We start from the raw sequence: 17,539 nt of genomic DNA on the forward strand, positions 1-17,539 counted from the left end.
CCCGGGGCCCCCACAGCCTCCAGCGAGGCAGACGCTTGGTCCAGATCCACTACAGCAGGATCCGTGCGGGACAGCACAGGCCCTCTCCAGGCTGGTCTCCGTAGAAGGGAGAGAGTTCCCACTCCGTGCCCCAGAGGGCAGAGTACTGCAGGCCCGCAGATGTTTCCAGGGAGAAACTTGTCTAAATAATGAGACTGCGGGAAGAAGTTGGCCCACTCAGCTCAGCCCCACCCGCCCGGCACCTCCTTAAATTTATCCAGCAGGCTTGGCTCCTGTGAGGGAGGTGGGGGGTTGTCCCCTAGTGCCTGGGAAAGGATAGGTAAATCCCGCCCACTCAGGGGTGATGTAGTAACAAGGCAATCTGGCCGCATATCCAAAGCCAGCTTCTCCAATCAGCTTTATCAGTAATGAATGACTCCTGTTTTTCACTCAGTTTGGTCCAAACTTGAGAGGGAGGAAAGGTATGGTGGGCAGGGTGTAGAGGAGGAACTGGACCAGACCTCTGCCCCCAGCCTGGGGCTCCCAGACCCCTACAGGTCTTCAAAAGCAGTAATGAGAAATTGTGAGCTATTTTTAATATTTCAAAGAGCCTAACAGAAGCTGCATTTGTCCGTGATCAAAACGCACAGGCCAAATAAATGCTGAGTGTCTGCCTTGGGCTGGAAGTATTCCCAATCAGTGAGGTCACACTGCCCTTTGTCCATTCTGATTGGTGGGACGGAGCCGTGGCCCTCCCGTACCCCACCCCCCACAAGGCTTGAGAATGAAAGGATGTTGGTTTCCCCAGGCCCTTTGCTTACTGCATCGAAAACTATAGCCCCTTGGGCAGGGCTGTCCACTGCACCCAAAGGGGAAACTGCAATGAGGTGCATTTGTGGGAAAAAATGGGGGGAGTCTCAACCTCAGATAAAGGGAATGAGAATGAGTTCCCAAGAAGATGCCTCTTCCCAGAGCCAAAGATCAGAACCACCTGTTAGGAAAGTGAACATCTCATCACCTCGACTCAGACAATATATGATGGGAGAAAGAAGGCCACAGCCCCCGGGGCGGGGGGGGCGGGGAGAGGCCAGGGCTCTGGAACAGGAGAGCTGGAAGGTAGAAAATGTCACATGTCTGCTTCCACGTGGGGGATGTGGCTTCGCCTTCCTCAGTCCAGGGACAGAGCTGAAGGAAGCTGGGAAGTCTAGCGAACTTGTTGGGGCCCCCTGGCAGTCTCCTGGTAAGCTTTTCGGGGTGGGCGGCTTTGGGAGAGCTGATCAGTGCCAACAGACCAGAAAACAACGGCAGTGACGTATGTCTTTTAGGAATAAAAACGAATCCATGCACCTCTTAATAAATGCAGTCTGGTGGAAACAGTGCCTTGAAACACAAGTTTCTCGGAAGGAACTCAGTGTCCCCGTCCTAACAAAGTTGGGCTATGCGGACCGAGGGGGAGAGACATTCAGGAGCCTTGCTTCGCCCCCATCCGTCACCCCCACACCCCGCGGCAGTCTGAGCACACAGAGGAGGGGGAGCTCCCCCCTTGCCCCCTGCTAGGGAAGGCTCAGAAGGCAGTTTTGCCGCTTGCCCCCTCCCTCCTCACCCCTGGCGGGGCTGTGTTTTACCAGTGGGCAGGGCCACTGAGCTGAAAGGCAAAGTGTGTCCCCCGGATACCCCCCATCCGACCTAAAACCAGTGGGTAGAGCCACCCATCATTCTCGTGGTTGAGGAAGGGGACACTGAGGGTGCTCCACAGACCCCCATCCCAGCCCTAATTCTGCAGAAGCTCCTGAGAGCCAAGAGTCACACTCACCGTGGGAGGTGGAAAGAACCCCTGGGCTCAGGCTGAGCCACGTTCTCCAACATGATGTCCCCAAAGTCTGTGCTTTGACAGGTATCAGGCACACACCCAGCTGTTAATAAATGAATCAGAACTTTCTTTTCCATCCAGCTAGCATTCTCTGTCCTTGCGCCCCATCTGTCAGAACCCCGGAAGGGAGGGGGTGTTAGGGACAGATCAGCCTGAACTCCTGCCAAGGCTCACGCTTATCCCAAGAGCTTCAGTCTCTGCCACTTCCTCAAGGGATGCCCCTCCCCTGCACCCCAGAGAGCAACGCCTCCCCTCCTTCTCTCTGAACAAAGTGTGCTTCGCCAATTGGAAGAAGGCAAGAAAGGATGTGCTAGACAACACCATGGCCACTGCCATGGCCAGAGCACTGGGTCCCAAGTGTCCAGGCCTGGGTCACAGCAGCACCCGGGAGGACGTGGGAAGGCTCGGGAGATATTTGGGAAGCAGAGTCCATAAGATTTGATTAGCGGAAGGCAGTGCGCGAGGGTAGAATTCAAGAATGATTTTCAGATTTCCAGCTTAGGAAGATTCGATGGTACTGCGGCAATTTCTGGGGCTGGAACACAAAAGAGCACGGGATGGTGAGCATTGGGGGGCGGGGAGGGGCTGGACCATGAACGCATGTGTGTGCTGCTGGATCCGGAGTTCTGTAGACCCAAATGTGGGGTTTATCAGCATTTGGATAGGGGTGTTAAGCCCCAGGAAGGAAGGAAATGTAAGATCAACAGAGAGGAAGGCTAAGGGCAAAGCCATGGAAGCACTGATACCAACGCAACTTCAGGTAGGGAGGGGGAATGAGCAGTGTCAGATGCTGAGGAGAGGAAGGGACAAACAGAAGGTCAAGAGCGGGCTGTGCCTGACAGAGAAAGCTCTAGAGGCCAAGACAGACGCTTCGACTTGGGGAGGAGGGAGTCACGTGGCACCCTGGGCTAATGCCCTTCCCCTGGAGTGGGGAGGGTGGGAGCCAAATGGCAGGCACTGAGAAGGGAGCTGGCAGGCACCCTCCCAGGAAGCATGGCTAGGAACGGAAGGAGACGGGGTGACAGCCAAAGGGGGTGAAGAGTCAAGGAAGGGGTGTTGTTTAGTGTGCTTTTCTTTAAAGATTTCATTTATTTATTTGTCAGAGAGAGAGAGGGAACACAAGCGGGGTGGGGTCACGGCAGGCAGAGGGAGAAGCAGGCTCCCCGTTGAGCAAGGAGCCCGATGCGGGGCTGGATCCCAGGACCCTGGGATCATGACCTGAGCCGAAGGCAGATGCTTAACGACCGAGCCACCCAGGTGCCCCTAGTATGCTTTTAAGATGAAAACAAAGTGTGTTTATGGGCTCATGCAGAGCAGGGATGCCAACAACAGCCGTGCCATTCCTGGGCAGGGCCTCCCTACCCAAATTCAGCAGCAAGGTTCATGTGGTTGTTTCCTTCAATGACAATTTCTCTGTGATGGAGGAGACAAGGACTCTCAGGACAGCAAGTGGGCAAGGCTGCCCCAGCAATGAGAAAGCTCCCCAGATGGAGCCTATGGTTCAGAGGAGCACAGAGCCGGGGGCGGGATACACCAGGGACCGCACTGAGGGGCAGGGGTCAACAAGGGGTGGATCCAAGAGAAAGGAGAGGAGTCAGGTTGGGTCAGGTGAACTTCTAGGTTCAAAGTCTGAGGACTAGGGATGCTGAGTGGTTTCAGACACAGTGGCTCCTTTACCACCTTACCCGACCCTGATCTCTCTAGACTGATCAGTTCATTTTCTACTAAAGTGTTAAAGGCTAACACTGCTCAAAATAATTTAATTCTACCAACAGCAACAACAGAATCTTCCTGCAACACAGCCTGACCCAGACAAGCAAACTCATCGCTCTGTGTCAAAAGTTTCAACTACCCCCTTGCCCCAGCCAGCCTCTCAGCGACCCTTCACCTTGGGGAATCTGCCATAATCTGATGCAGCAACAAAGAACAGAAAGGAAAACCTCGCTGTGTCTTTGCTGCTCTAAAAACTAGCTTCCAGGGTGTTCAGTTTTTCCTGACAACCACTTGATATGCATTCATTCACTCAACAAACATGGACTGAACATCTACTGTCCTCCAGGCCCTGTCCTACGTGCTGGGGACACTGTCGGGGTGAATAAAAGAACCCAAACCCTGCAGGAGAGCTGTGTGCTCAGAGCCAGGCCCCTTGCAAACAAAGACCTTTACAGGTGTAACTGCAACGTCAGGTTTTTTTGCCTCATTTTACTAATGCAACAACTGAGGCCCAGAAGAGAACCAGGATTTGGGCTGGGTTGGACTTACTCCAAAGTTTGTGCTGAGAAAGTGTGTCCGCTAGTGCTTCTCAGACTCTCTCAGGCACAGGAATCACCTGGATCTTATTAAAATGCAATTATGATTCAGTAGGTGGGCAGTGAAGCCTAAGAGGCTGCATTTTTAAGAAGTTTCCTGGCAAGGCCTTGGACCACACATTGGGTACCAAGGACCTAGTGTTTCCCAGGCTCATCTGATCATGAAATATTTTTCTCCCACGGCACTGATTTAATAGTCCCTACCTCACAAATGAATGTCACTCCTGGGCCTCCCAGGATCTTTGTACTTTCTGCCTTAGCATCCTTATTTGTGTTACTGGCCCTTTGCCTCAGTCTCCCTGCTGGGTCTCTGGCTCCTCACAGGGAAGGCAGACTCTCTGAAAGTTCCTCCACTGAGCTTGGGCCGCTCCCCTGGGGGCCCGGGTCCTGTTCCAGCCAGGAAGCCAAGAGGGCTGGGACCTGGATTCCTCGGCCCCACTCTGGGAGCTTCTTCCAGAAGCCTGCCTTGACTGTACCCTAACCCCAGCCTCCCCCCGCCCTGACCCCACCTGACTGACCCGGCCTTAGCCTGCCTACAGTGCCTCTTCCTTAGAATGCCGGCTGCCTCCCACCACAAGGCCTGAGCAAAGTGGCATTTAGCGCTTTTTGTCTGCTCTTCAGTGAATATTAAATCTAGAATAATGGGAATTAGTACACAGAGGAAGTTAGGGATAAGACTCCCCTGAGTGCCCTGATTCCTCACCTAACAAACCAGGGGCTGGAAGGACTCTGGGATTCTGGAGCTCCAAGCGGTGCGGGGCCGACCCTCACCCACAGGCCCTTTGTTCAGTGGGTTAAGCAGTTTAGGAATGTAAATGCCTGCCTGCCAAACTACGGGGCTTCCTGTCTCCTGTGGGGGCCGCCTAATCTGACAGCACAAATCTGGATACCTGTGGGGGTGGGGGTGCTGCCGCTCCTGCCTCCACCAGGGCAGGGCTGGGAGTAGCTTAGGAGTTTGTTGGACACGTAGGCAGTCAGGGCCAGGATCCCCAACAAGAAAGCAGGAAGCTGGGACAGACAAAACCACACTAGCATTCTGTTTTGCAGCTTCTGCAAAAGTGACTTTTGCCAAACATCCCGAGACAAAACAAGTAACCATAAAACATTGGTCACTCTTGGCACTGTAGGCAGGTTAAGGTGGGCTCAGGGCCTGGTGAGGCTGGGGTTAGGGTGCAGTAAAGGCAGGCCTCCAGAGGAAGCTCCCAAGTGGGGCCAAGGAACCCAGCCTTCTTACATTCCTGGCTGGAGCTAGACCAGGTGCCCACCCGGCGGGGGGCGGGTGGGGAGGCTGGGAGGACAGCCCTAGCTCGGTGGAGGGACTTTCAGAGGGACTTAGTCTCCAAATGTCAGCCCAAAAGACCATCAACACGTGAACAATAACCTGATAGGTAGCCCGTACATCATCAAAACCCTGATTGGCACACCTCAGCAGTCAATCCACAGGCCACAGCCCCGCCCCCACCCCCCCCACCCCCCACTCAGGATGCTCAACATAGTTCCACAAAAGAGCTCATAAAAACCCCTTAGAAACTCCAAAGGTAACCCTCTCAGGCCACTCCTCCCTCTCTGGGAGCTTTATAGGATTGCTCAGTAAACTTTGCTTTGCTGCCCACCACTTTTCGTCTGGCCTACCTCTTCATGCTTCGAAGAGGTGTGACTGAGAACCTCGGGCACTAAGGGGACAAAATTCCTGTAACAGTAAAGGAGGGGAGGGGGTGGCCTCCTTTCCTTGCTTCCTCTGCTGGGTCCTGGGAGCCCCTCAAGACTGCGGCCATAGCAAAGTGAGCAGGAGTGGTGGTTGAAGGCCTATGTCCTTTGAGCTCCACTTTTGGAACTGGGGAGCTGTTTGCTTGAGAGGTTCACAGACAGACCCCATGCGTGTAGTAATAAGAAGAAGAAGAACTCCTTCAGGACACAGACGGCACACCCTGCTCCTAAATACATACTCTGATTCAGAAGACCAGGGGAGGGAGGGCCTGGGACTCTCCATGTGAAACTGGAAACCTGGCTACAGTGACGGTAATGCCCAGTTGGGCCTGAATCAGACCAGCTTTAAATCCGGGCTCTCCCCTCCCCAGCAGTATGGTCTGGGGCGAGGAACTACATCTCCTTCAACTCAGTTTCCCAACCGCGAAAGACTGACTTCTTAGGAGCACCAGGCTTAAGGAGGGGAAAATACAGCTCTCAGCCAGGGGCCTGAGTGTGCCCTAAAGGACAGCACCCAGCTTCCGGGACAGAGACAGTGGTGCCACCAGAGGGGAAGGCAGGCCACAGGGCCTGCCGCCTTTGTGCAAGGCACTCCCTGGTCCTAGACCTCTTACCCGGCATCCTCAGCATCCCAGGGACGTGTGCTCACCCCTGGAGAGCCTGCTTGCTCCTCAGGGGCACCCGCCCTGCCCTTCCTCCCCTCCACTGTGCTCTTGGAGTTCCCTGGGAGTTTATAACCGTCCTTGGCCAGAGGCCGGCGCTTTGAAGTAGTATTGATATGCATGACCCCCAGCCCAGGGCCCCAGCAGGCGGCCCACTGGCCCTATGCAGATGAAAGAGAGGCCAAGGGCCTTAAAAATCCTCCTAGTTGACAGCGCTGCTGGGCTGAAAGCTGGCCAAAGGAGAGGCCAGGGACAGGGAGTGTCCCAGGTCAGGTGCAGGTGGAGACCATGAGGTCAGAGGTCAGGGAGAGGGTCGACCTAAAGGTGAGACCCGGGGGTGAGGAGGAGGACCACGATTATGCCAGGGAGGTCACGGGGCTGGGGAAAAGGAGGGAGCAGAAAAGGCAAGGGGAAGGAGACAGGCCGCAGAGGTGGAAGAGAAGGACGAAGGAGGGAAATGGTGAGGGGCGTGCGTGACTGACCGGGGAGGAACACCGTGCCCGCCCCGCCAGCCAGTCTGCTGAGTCATCGCCGAGTTGGTAGTTGGTACATTTCCTATTTTTATTCTTTCAGGAGGAAAGTGTGGTGCTGTTCTCACTGAGGCAGGATTAATGGCACCGTGATTTACGGCCCACAATTTATGGAGTGGGGGTTCACGGACTCCTGGCACTTCTGTCGGACGCTTATGTTCTCTGGGAAGGCGGGGAGCGGGGTGGGGGACACGCAGAAGAGAAAGGAAACTCCGCACGCCCTGAACACTAACTCCCTGTTCCCCTCTCCCCCTGCACCCCCTTCTACTTTCTGTCTCTATGGATTTGACTACCCTGGGTACCTCATCCAAGTGGAATCATACAGTATTGGTCCTTTTGTGACTAGCTTTTTTCATTTAGCAGAATGTCTTCAAGGGTCATTCACATCGTAGCCTGCACAGTCTCCCTCCTTTTTAGGGTTGAATAGTATTCCCCTGTGTAGGTATAGACCACATCTGGTTTATCCGCTCATCTGCTGATGGACACTTGGTTGGCTTCCACCTTCTGGAAACTGAATCATGCAGCCATGAAGCCTCTTTTTTGTCTCCTCATTTATGAAACTCGTCTATGTCCCCAGTGCGTCTGAGGGCTCGGGCACAGCACAGACCCTCCATAAATGCCTCGCTGAAGGACTGAGTAGTCCCTCACATTCTCTATGTGTGGCAAGCATTAAGTAATTAATTTCTACTTTAGCACCTTCAGATAACACAGGGCCTTGAGCCAGAAGAGAGACCTTTTGTAAGATTTAGGAGCCCCGTATGGATAGAAAGGCTCTGAAAATCCTCAAAGCCCTCCATACAGAGAGCCAGTCCTGCGAGAGGGCAGAGCCAGACGGGTTTGGGAACCCGCCTTGCCCCTAGCTCCTCACTGTCCCCACATGTCTCAACCTCTGCCTTTCATAAACCACTGATAGATCTGACCATATAAAATGAAGTGTTTCTGTCCAAAGAAAACACCATAAATAAAACAGACAGATGAAAGGTTGGGAGAAGTTATGTGTAACCTCTAATATTGACAGAGGATAATATCTAGAATATAGAAAGAACTTCTGCAAATCGACTGAAAATTTTCCTAGATTAAGACAGGAAGTCCAACTGCAAAGCAGGCAAAAGAATATGAATAGACAATTTGCAAAAAGAGAAGCTCAAACCACTAACAAGCATATAAGAGATATTCGAACTTACTAGTAATCAGAGAAATGCAAATTAAAACAATGAGATGGCACTTTAAACTCATCAGAACGACAAAAATTAGAAGGATGGATAATATCAGGTATTGGTGATGACATGGGGAGACAGAAACTCTTGGGGGAAATGGGCCCTGGCCGAGCCTTTCTGGAAAACATTCCGGCAGAACATAGAAAATTAACATTAACTCAAGGATTCCAATTCCCCATTGATAGAGCCCCCAGTTATTCTCACACAGAGTCCCAGGAGAGCATGAATGACGATGTTCTTCAGAATTTCATGTGTGGCCAGGAGCTACAGCCAAGCCAGAGTCTTTGCTCGGGCAGAAGGGATACACAGAATGTGATGCGTAGCTCATGATGCAACACAGCAGTTAGAAACCACAAACCAGACAAACACAGGAGCAGGGCTAGATCTTTAAAATATAGTGTTGAGTAAAATAAGAAACTACATGAAATGTGTAGTTCACTCTCATCTATGTAAATTAAAAACACATATCACACACAAAACCACCCTACATATAAGGATCCATGCATATTTCAAGACATCTATCAAATATATCAGAGTGGGTACAGATGGAGGAATATGCAGTAATGCCTTGGGACTGAAGAAAATAAAACAAGAGAGTAGCCTTGGATCCAAAGATGATCTTAAAGGGTCATGGTCTGAGGGTGGGATGAATTCAATGTTATGCACCTGAGCGCAAAACAAATAAAAAGGCACAAAATAAAAAAAACACCTGTGTCTTCCACGGGACTCAGGAAAACTCTCTCTAACATACTCCTCGTTCCATGTTCCTCGGAAAAAATATGTCATAGGAGATGTGAGTCCCAGTGGCCCTGAAACATAAGGAATTTTCATCTTGCTAGAGTTAAAAGGCCTCAGTGCAGAACCTCCCCTGGATGAATGTGTTAGTGAAGGAGAAGCCTAGGCAATCACCCCTCTCCCACGGAGCACACAGTGATGCTGCCCCAGGGCGGCTGGTGGGTACAGAGAAGGCTGTGCCCTATGTCTGATGGGCAAGTGCTGGTCCCCTCCCTTCCAAGTTCTCCTGAGCAGCCACGCAGGCCATCGGAGGGCTAAGAATGGATCAGGGCTAAGGGAGCCCAGCAAGTCTGCCCTTCTTCACTAGCTCCCCCTATGAAGCAGGTGGTCTGCAGAGGGAGGGGGCTCTGCATCCCTAGAAAGCCAAGCCAAGCCAGCCTGGCCACCTGGACGGGGCTCAGACTAGTGGCCTCTTCTCACATCTCCAGATCCTTTTTGTTTGGTTCATTAAAGAGCTTCCAAGTCCAGCATTACATAGGCACAGTGAGTAATAGTATCCTCATTTTACAGGTGAGGAAATAGAAGCCCACGAAGATGAAATCATGTTCACAGAAGTTGTGGAGGCACGACCAAGGCTGGAATACTAGTTTCCTGACCCTCACGCCAAATTTCAAGACAGATATCAAACACGTGAGAATCCCTTCCTTCCAGCCGAGGATCTGTTGTGGGTCAGCCCTTCCGGAGCTACACAGATGGCAAGGGCCAGGAGGGCAGGGCCACCCGGGTCCCTGGTGGGGAGGGGACACCATGCCAGAAGTAGCTGTTTTCATGCTAGGGAGTCTTTCACAGGGATTGAAAATGAATCATCACACTCTCACCTCCTTCTTCTTGCCAAGGAACGTGCCAGAAGCCCACACAAGTCTCACTCGATCTCTCCGCCTCTCTCCATACTCAACCCCCTCCCCGGAAACAGCAAGGGAGGAGGCAGTGAGGGTCAGCAGGTAGTAGGCGAGAGAAGGGCAGCAACCAGCAGACACAGCTCCCGGGGCTGAGTCCACCCTCCCAAACCTGCTCATCCTAGAAGAGCCCGCACGAAACGCCCGGGGAGCTCTCACAGGGACGTGGCTCTCAGATGATCTAAATTTCAAAGTCTCTGCTCTCTCCCATTAAACTTGAAACCGTCACACTTGCTCGCTTCCATTCAATAAACAGATGTAGCTACTTCATAATGGAACTTAGGCGATTTCCAGTTTGAAAACCCAGAGGATGGACACACCATTTTTTTTTTTTTTGAGGTTTTGGGATTACAATTGCCCTTAATTAAGTATAAATTAGAAATTGGCAGGGAGGAAGGCTATTTGTGACCCAATACCAGCGTTTATGTTCTGCTCCAGACCCCATGGGAGATTCTCAAGTAAGTTTCTAAGAGTTATCTTGGTGCTGTCAGTAATTTAACCATATATGGTTAAATAATATTATTTCTAGCATCATAAAAGTTCTTTATAATGATGACTTTCAATGATAGGAGGGACATCCTCATAGATATTAATTCAGTTTAAAACATTCTGATATTTACAGAAACAAGTAGATAGAAAGTAAAAGGCAGTTTCCAGTGGGGAGGCTCCCCAAGAGAGTAGTGCCACTGAAGTGAACCCCTACACCACCAAGCAGATGGCTTCTGGTGGGTACAGCCACCCCATTAGCTTTAGGGAGGACACGGTGCACTTCTCTGGAGCTGGACTACACGGGGGGCTCCTGTCATGTTTCTGGCATATTTCTCTGACAGGGTTCATGGTGCTGGCCACAGAGGACTCCCAATTTCTCCCTGAAGAATGACCTCTGACAGCAGGAGACTGGAGCCTCCAGCATTTTAGGATCCATGCCAGAGTGGAAGCAAGGGCTGTTGGGGACTTCCCATCTGCTGGAGATTTCACAAGCCTGGTAAAGAAAAACCTGAGGAGCCCTGGAGAGGAAGAAGAAAATGCTACAATCATGTGAAGCAGGTTGCTTCTGGTGCCCTCACTCATTTCCATGTCCTTATAGTGCCCACTCAATTGCCTATAAACCCCACGTCTCCCCGTATCCCATCCCATCCACCCAACTCAAGCTGTCCCAGTATATCCTGACTCATCCCCATCTCACCCATCCCACCAGGACACAGTCGCCCCCACTCCACCAAATCCTAATTTGTCCCATTCCACCCCACCCGGAGTCCACCCATCCCATCCTATCCCATCCCACCCCAATCCATCTAATCCATTCCTACCCCACCCACCCCATCCTGCCAGTCAGTCCCCTGAACGCTCTCTCTCCCACCCTCTCAAGCCCACCCCAGACCGTTGTATTTCACTCAACCCTGTTCTTTTCCATTCCACCACCCATCCCAATCCACCCCAATTCATTCCATCTATCACATCCCAAAACTTCCCGGAGGCTCTTGATCCTGCCCCAACTCACTCCTTCCTACTTGAGCTCAGTCCGCCTCAAATTACCCTATTTCTCCAATTCCCAGCCATGGTATTCCATTACGTTCTCTCCCCTCCCATGCCCCGCTTTGTCAAAGCTCTCATCTATGATCGTATACAGAGGCGAGACCATGCTTCGTGTTACATGAAGCTACACGAGAAAGTCAAAGGGTCTCACCCTCCCCCAAACATCTAACAATTAAATGTGTATCTGGGAGGGAGCGGAGGAAAAAAAAAGACAGAATCTCATTTAAAGGAGGGGTATGAAAAGATAATCCAGGGAACTGAGCTCTCAAGAGTCCAGAAAGAAAACAAATGAGTTTCTTTTGTCTCTCTTAACTTACAAGAGCCAGGAGAGAGCTCTTAAGAACCTCGCCATCATTTTCAGGTTGAGAAAACCCCACATTGCATAGCCTCCCCTTTGCTTTCTGTGGGTTCAAGGGAGAGCCAAGTTCTGTTCAAAGCCAGTGAATCCTGACACGGTGTCTCTGTGAGGCAGAGGACTCTGAAATAATCCTCCATTTTCAGGTTCACCTAGATGTTCCCCTGTGTGGAAAATCTCTGCAGCAGGCGGAGAGGAGAGGGTGGGAGGCCGTCTCCCCCTCTCAAGGAGCAAAACCCCAGCACAGTATCAGTGGCATTGTCCAACTTTTAGGGGGAGCTAAAGGACCCTCCCGCTGTACCCTGCTAGGAAGAGGAGTGACCGGGGTTGATGGCGTTGGGTGAGTTGGCCAGGTTCTTAGGGGTGTCCTTTCCACGGGAGGAACAAAGAGGGAAGACTTGCAGATTCATCTAGCAGCACCTCAGAGTGCCACGGTGTTAGACGTATTTCCTTCCCAGTTCTGCGAGGCTGGTGCCCGAAGCAAGGAGACAGTAGCAGCAACACCAGTAGGGGTAATGGCGGTGGTGGCAGCATCTAACATGCACTGAATGCTAACAGGGTGTCTGGCACCATGACAATTGCTTTCCATGAATTAAGAGAGTGGTCCCTGCAGTCAGGTGGCCCTGAGGGTTGATTCTGCCTCCTTCACCCATCTGCTCTATAACCTTGGCCAAACCGCTTAATTTGTGAGCCTCAATCTCTTCAAATATGATAAAGTACCTGGATTGTTATGCGAATTGAATAGTAATGTCTCAGACATTTGAAAGGACAGCAAATACCCCAGGGCTCCCCAGAAGGGCCTGGGCCGCCTCCCACTTGGGCATGCCTCTTTGCCCCTCCCCACTCCTCTGAACCCCTGGCCTTGGGAATGTCCAAGAGAGCAGTGTGAGGATAAGGAGGCCTTGGGTTCCCGAGAAGTTGCCTCTCATCCTCTGGACAGATGCTCATTGGGTGTCTGCTGGGTGCTGGGTGCTGTGGTCTGGGCTACACCTCCCTGCCTGAGCACATAGGCCTTTAGGGAATATGAACAGGTACCACCTCACTAACCAAGACACTCCAATATGTCCTGGTGAGCTTTACATCAGGGGAGCTTGGGGGCTGTGAGAGCCCACTGGAGAGCTCAGTCAAGATGGGTGTTTGGGACCAGCAGACCAACGATGCCTGTGCAGTCATGGGAGCTGTGGTGGAGACCACGGACGGACCATGGCTGCTTGCGGGGTTGGAAGTCTGGGGTCCAAGCCTCGAGTGCCAACAGCAGAACAGCATCACTTGGTTGGGGGGTGGGGAGCGGGGAGCAGCCCAGAGGGGAGAGCAGGGAGGAGGCAGGCAGCCTGGGCAGAAGGATTCCGGGGCCATGGCACCCGTTGGGTCCCCTTAGAAGTCGGACGACAGTGTGGTTATAAGTAAAGGATTCAGAGTTGGGCAAACTGACTTCAAGCCCTGGCTTGGCCATTGACTTGTTGTGTGGTTAAGTTACGTAGCTTCTCTGAACCTATTTCTTCCCGTACAAAATGGGGATGATAATATTGCCGGCCTCACCAGGTTGCAGTGAGGCTTGAGTTAATATAACCAAGTGCTTGGGATGGTGCCAGCTCATGATGAGGACTCAGTGACCACCAGCCATTAGTGTTACTCCCCTGGGTACCTCAGGGGTACCTGGGAGGCTGAGGCCAGGCTGCGGGCTCACACACTTCCAGGCTGAGTCCTTTGACCTCAGGGTTCCCGCTTCAGCCCCAGCTTCCACTAAATGGGCACGCTGGATGAAGTAGGTACATGCTGGGTCTGGTGCATCTCCGATTTCTAGTGCTTCCCCCAACACAGGAATGACTTGCCCCTTTTCCAAGTGGGGACCCTGAGTCTTGGACAGGTCTGAAGATCAACCAGTTCTCCACAAGGAGCATCTGGCTCTGCTGGGCAATCAGAGTCCCTTAATCCTGCGGACATGAAAATGATGATGAGGCAGAGGCAGGTCATGCACATGCGTCAAGGTGGTGCTGCCGAAGCCACCTGCTGGACTCTTCTGGACAAACCCAAACCCTGCAATCGAAGAGCCCGCAATCTGGTTCTCCAGTCCCCTTGCACACGATCCCTGCCTCACCTTCAACAAAGCCACACTCTTGCCAGCCGGAGACATGGTCAACGTTACCTGCTATAGTCAGCTTCTTTCTTGAAAACCAAAAATTTGCAGCTCAATTGCAAATGAAAATTCAAATCCATACACTGGTGACCAAGTCGTTGAATATCTTTCCTTTGCGGGGGCGGGGTGGGGTGGGCACATTTACATCGAAGGGCTTGTGCATCGGTTCTGAAGTCTAAGGAACTATCTTACCAATCTGTGACATTTAGTTCCAGGGGGAAAGCAACAGGGGACCAGGCATCTTTGTCATCTCTGGCTGTCCTGGCCGCTAAAACTCTTGATTTAGCCTTATCAGTCTCTAGAAAACCATCCAAGAAAAAAAAATATTTCAAAACCATCCACTGATTTAACAACCATTTATCAGGCACTAATTCTCTGCTAGGTCCTGAGCTGAGTGCTGGGGATACCAAGAGAAATAAAGTGCTGTCCCTGTCTTCGGGAAGCTCGCAGTTCAATATGTGAGACAAATAAATAAATACTTTGAAGACAATTCAATTAGTACTACAATCAAACACTGGGTATGGTCAGTGCTCCAGTCTGCAAGAAACCTCTGAAAACAAGCACTTAGGGAATAAGCAAAGCAGGGAGAATTTTTTCAAAAAGTAATTTGGTATTTGATTTTTTTCTTAAAAGCAATGCAGTGGTTAGCACAGGAAAAATCAGAACTTTGGTGGAATTCCTTATACTTACGGTTCAATATTGCTTTTATGCTGAACTACTTAGTAAGCGTATGGGAGGCACGACAGCCTTGTCAATGCTCAGAACCTCTGAATCCAGAGAAAAGTAGCTAGGTTTAGTAACAATTGAAGGTAGGCACTTGATGGCCACCTGATAGGGAAGGAGTTGAAGATGACATTAAGGTTTCTGGGCTGGGTAACTGGGAGGTACCACCAGCCTACACAGGGAATCCTGGAGGCTCAGGAAAGGAGCTAATGAGTTTAAGGGAAACATCTAGGTGAAGATATCCAAGAGTCAGCTGGATATATGGGTTGTCTAGACCCAGAGTTTCCATGGACTAGGAAGCCAGTAGATGTATCAGGAGAAGTGTCTTGGCAGGAGACATCTGTCTGGAAGCTTCAGAGTGTGGTGGTGGAAGGGCTGGGCCTGGATGAGCTCACCCACAAAGTGGTGAAAGGAAGCGAAGGCAAGGCACAAGGAATAGAAGGCTGCAGGAAACGGGTACAGGAGGAAAGAAGTGCTACTATCAGAGACTGGGAAGAAACAGCCAAGAGGCAGGAGAGAAATCAGCAGAGCACAGTATCCCAGGAGCCCAAGGAAGAAATTTTAAAAAGGAGTAACCCAAAGGGTTCGAAGTCACAGAGAGGTAAAGGAAGATAAACACAGTTAAGTATGAGGGATCTGACAATCAGGATGGTCCTTGGTGATCTTTCCTAGAGAGTACCAATCCTGGGGACAGAAGGCAGACAGCAGAGAGTCAACAGTAGTGAGTTGAAGACCCCTTTGAAAACACTTGTAAAGGTAAAGAAATGGGATGGTAGCTCAAAGGTCAACAGGGCCAAGAAGTCTGGTTAGCTTGTTTTAGATTATAGAGAAAGCTGTTCACCCGCCGAGGGGACACGGAGGAAGGGAGACAGACTGAGCCACAGTTAGGAGAGGAGGTAACTGATGGGAGGTCTCTGTGGAGGCCGGAGCCAGGGGGAGTGTGAGGCACGGGCGAGATGAAGGGTTGAGGGTCTAAGGTAAAGGTGAGTGAGGAGGCTCCCCGTTCTCAAATCCTTATATTCATTGTATTCAGTCATCACGGGTCCAAGGAAGGGAGACAGTTCGGTCCTGAGCGTCTTGTAAAGTCAACAGTGTAAAGAGAACACAAAATGAATGTGCTTCCCCCTCGGAACTGCCAAACCCTGCGATCACCCGTCACCAGGTCCATTTCCAAACCTCTGCTGCTTGCAAGGCCAAACAGCACATCCAAATGCGGGAAAGGTTTAAAAAGAAATGTACTGGAAGCCAGAGCCCCCAGCCAGAGAGCAAATGCCTCCTCCCCCAAGCCATTCACCACCACCACCACCACCACCATGGCCAACTGCTCTACTGACCAAAGAGCTGGAAGTCAATGGATCTCTCCCCACAAGGCAGGATTCCAGCACTGCCCAGCAGTGTGCAAGCTCCAGTGAGTCGGTCTTTTTCTTTCCCTGGGAGCATGACATGCCCGGGGGCAGGGACAAATCTAAGCCAGAAAAACAGTTCCATCGCCTCAGGGCAAATCTAAGTCGGCTAAGCCAGAGCAAGGGCCACACCTGGACAAACGTCGGAGAGCCCCGACAGTCCCAGCCCGGAGAAGCGGTTCCCTCACCGCCCATGTGGCAAGTCTAGGGGACCAGCGGCGTCGTGGTGAACAGTGCAGCCACCCAGTGGGTGTGGGTGTGTGCGAGGCCAGAGCTCCTAGGCGAGCGCACCGCGGGCGCCCCTCTCTGGGTGTCGGCAGCTATGACTCCTAAGAGAACCAAGAAAGTCCGGTCAAGTCGGGATGGGGAGGCTGAGGCTAGCTCAGGGAGCCTTCCCAGAACAGCAACCCTAACATTCTCGGCTAAGGGACGCGTTCATAAGATGCTGGAGCCCAGAATGGGCCACAAAGCTTGCCAGGGAAGGGGCGCGCTTTCCAAGAAGGGAGCCCTGGGATGCTGGAGTGGCGGAGGCCAAGCCTTCAGAGGTTCAATCGGTGGTTTAAACAAAACAAAACAAAACAAAACAAAAACCACGGATCCAGGCCGGAGGTGGCCCGAGTCCAGGCCTAGGCAGCAGGTGTTACAGGTTTTCTCCCCCAGTGTCAGCCTCCCCGCTAAATGAAAATGCGGCCCCAGGCGTCGCCCGTTGGACCCGTCCCCACCCGGGCACACGGAACTTTCTAGGCTGTGGCTAGCACTGAGCCTCAGAGGGGTGCGAGAGATAAAGTGGAAGGGCACCAGTCGGGGCCAGTGGTCCCCACTGGGGACTGGGTTCTCCCGAAGGCCCGCGTGCCTCCCCCAGTCCGCAAGCTGCAGCCAGACATCCGCGAAGTTCAGGGACTCGTCGCACCCGCCAGGTCCGCCCCCCTCCCTGACTCGGTCGCCGGGAGCAGGTCCCGCCGCCCGCGCCGCCGCAGCCGCAGCCCCGGCGCTCGGCTGCAGCAGGGCGCGGGAAAGGGCACTTTGGCGCGGAGTGGGAACCGAGGGGAACGTGGCGGCGCGGAACCTGGCGGCGACACTCCCTCCCTCGCCCCTGGGCACAACCCCCGCCCCCGCCTCCCTGTGGCTCAGCACCCTCCAGCCCCCACCTTAGTCTTCCCGCAAGGCGTGCGCGGGACCCTGGCCCTGGGCGCGCGCCCACCTGACCGCCCCCCCACCTCTAGCCACGAGCCCGGGGGAGGGGGACACTTGGGTAGGGGGGTGGTGGGCGCAATCTCGATACGTCTCCGGCTGGGGCGCGGGCTTCATTCCACGAGCAAATGGGCGGGGGCAGGAAGGGCAGACCCTGCGGACGCAGAAACGGGGAGGGGGCGCGCCATTCCTCTCCAGCCCCCAGGACCCGTGTGCCAACCGGAATCGG

General features: G+C 52.7%; 1 protein-coding gene across 1 annotated transcript in view; it reads right to left on the bottom strand.

Moving 5' to 3' along the window:
* CSMD2 (CUB and Sushi multiple domains 2) overlaps window positions 1-17,539 on the bottom strand; it is a 594,848-nt gene that overhangs the window by 576,716 nt on the left and 593 nt on the right. The gene's annotated exons all lie outside the window — the stretch shown is intronic.

The sequence above is a fragment of the Zalophus californianus genome, chromosome 4, assembly GCF_009762305.2.
Source record: "Zalophus californianus isolate mZalCal1 chromosome 4, mZalCal1.pri.v2, whole genome shotgun sequence".
Taxonomy (NCBI): Eukaryota; Metazoa; Chordata; class Mammalia; order Carnivora; family Otariidae; genus Zalophus; species Zalophus californianus.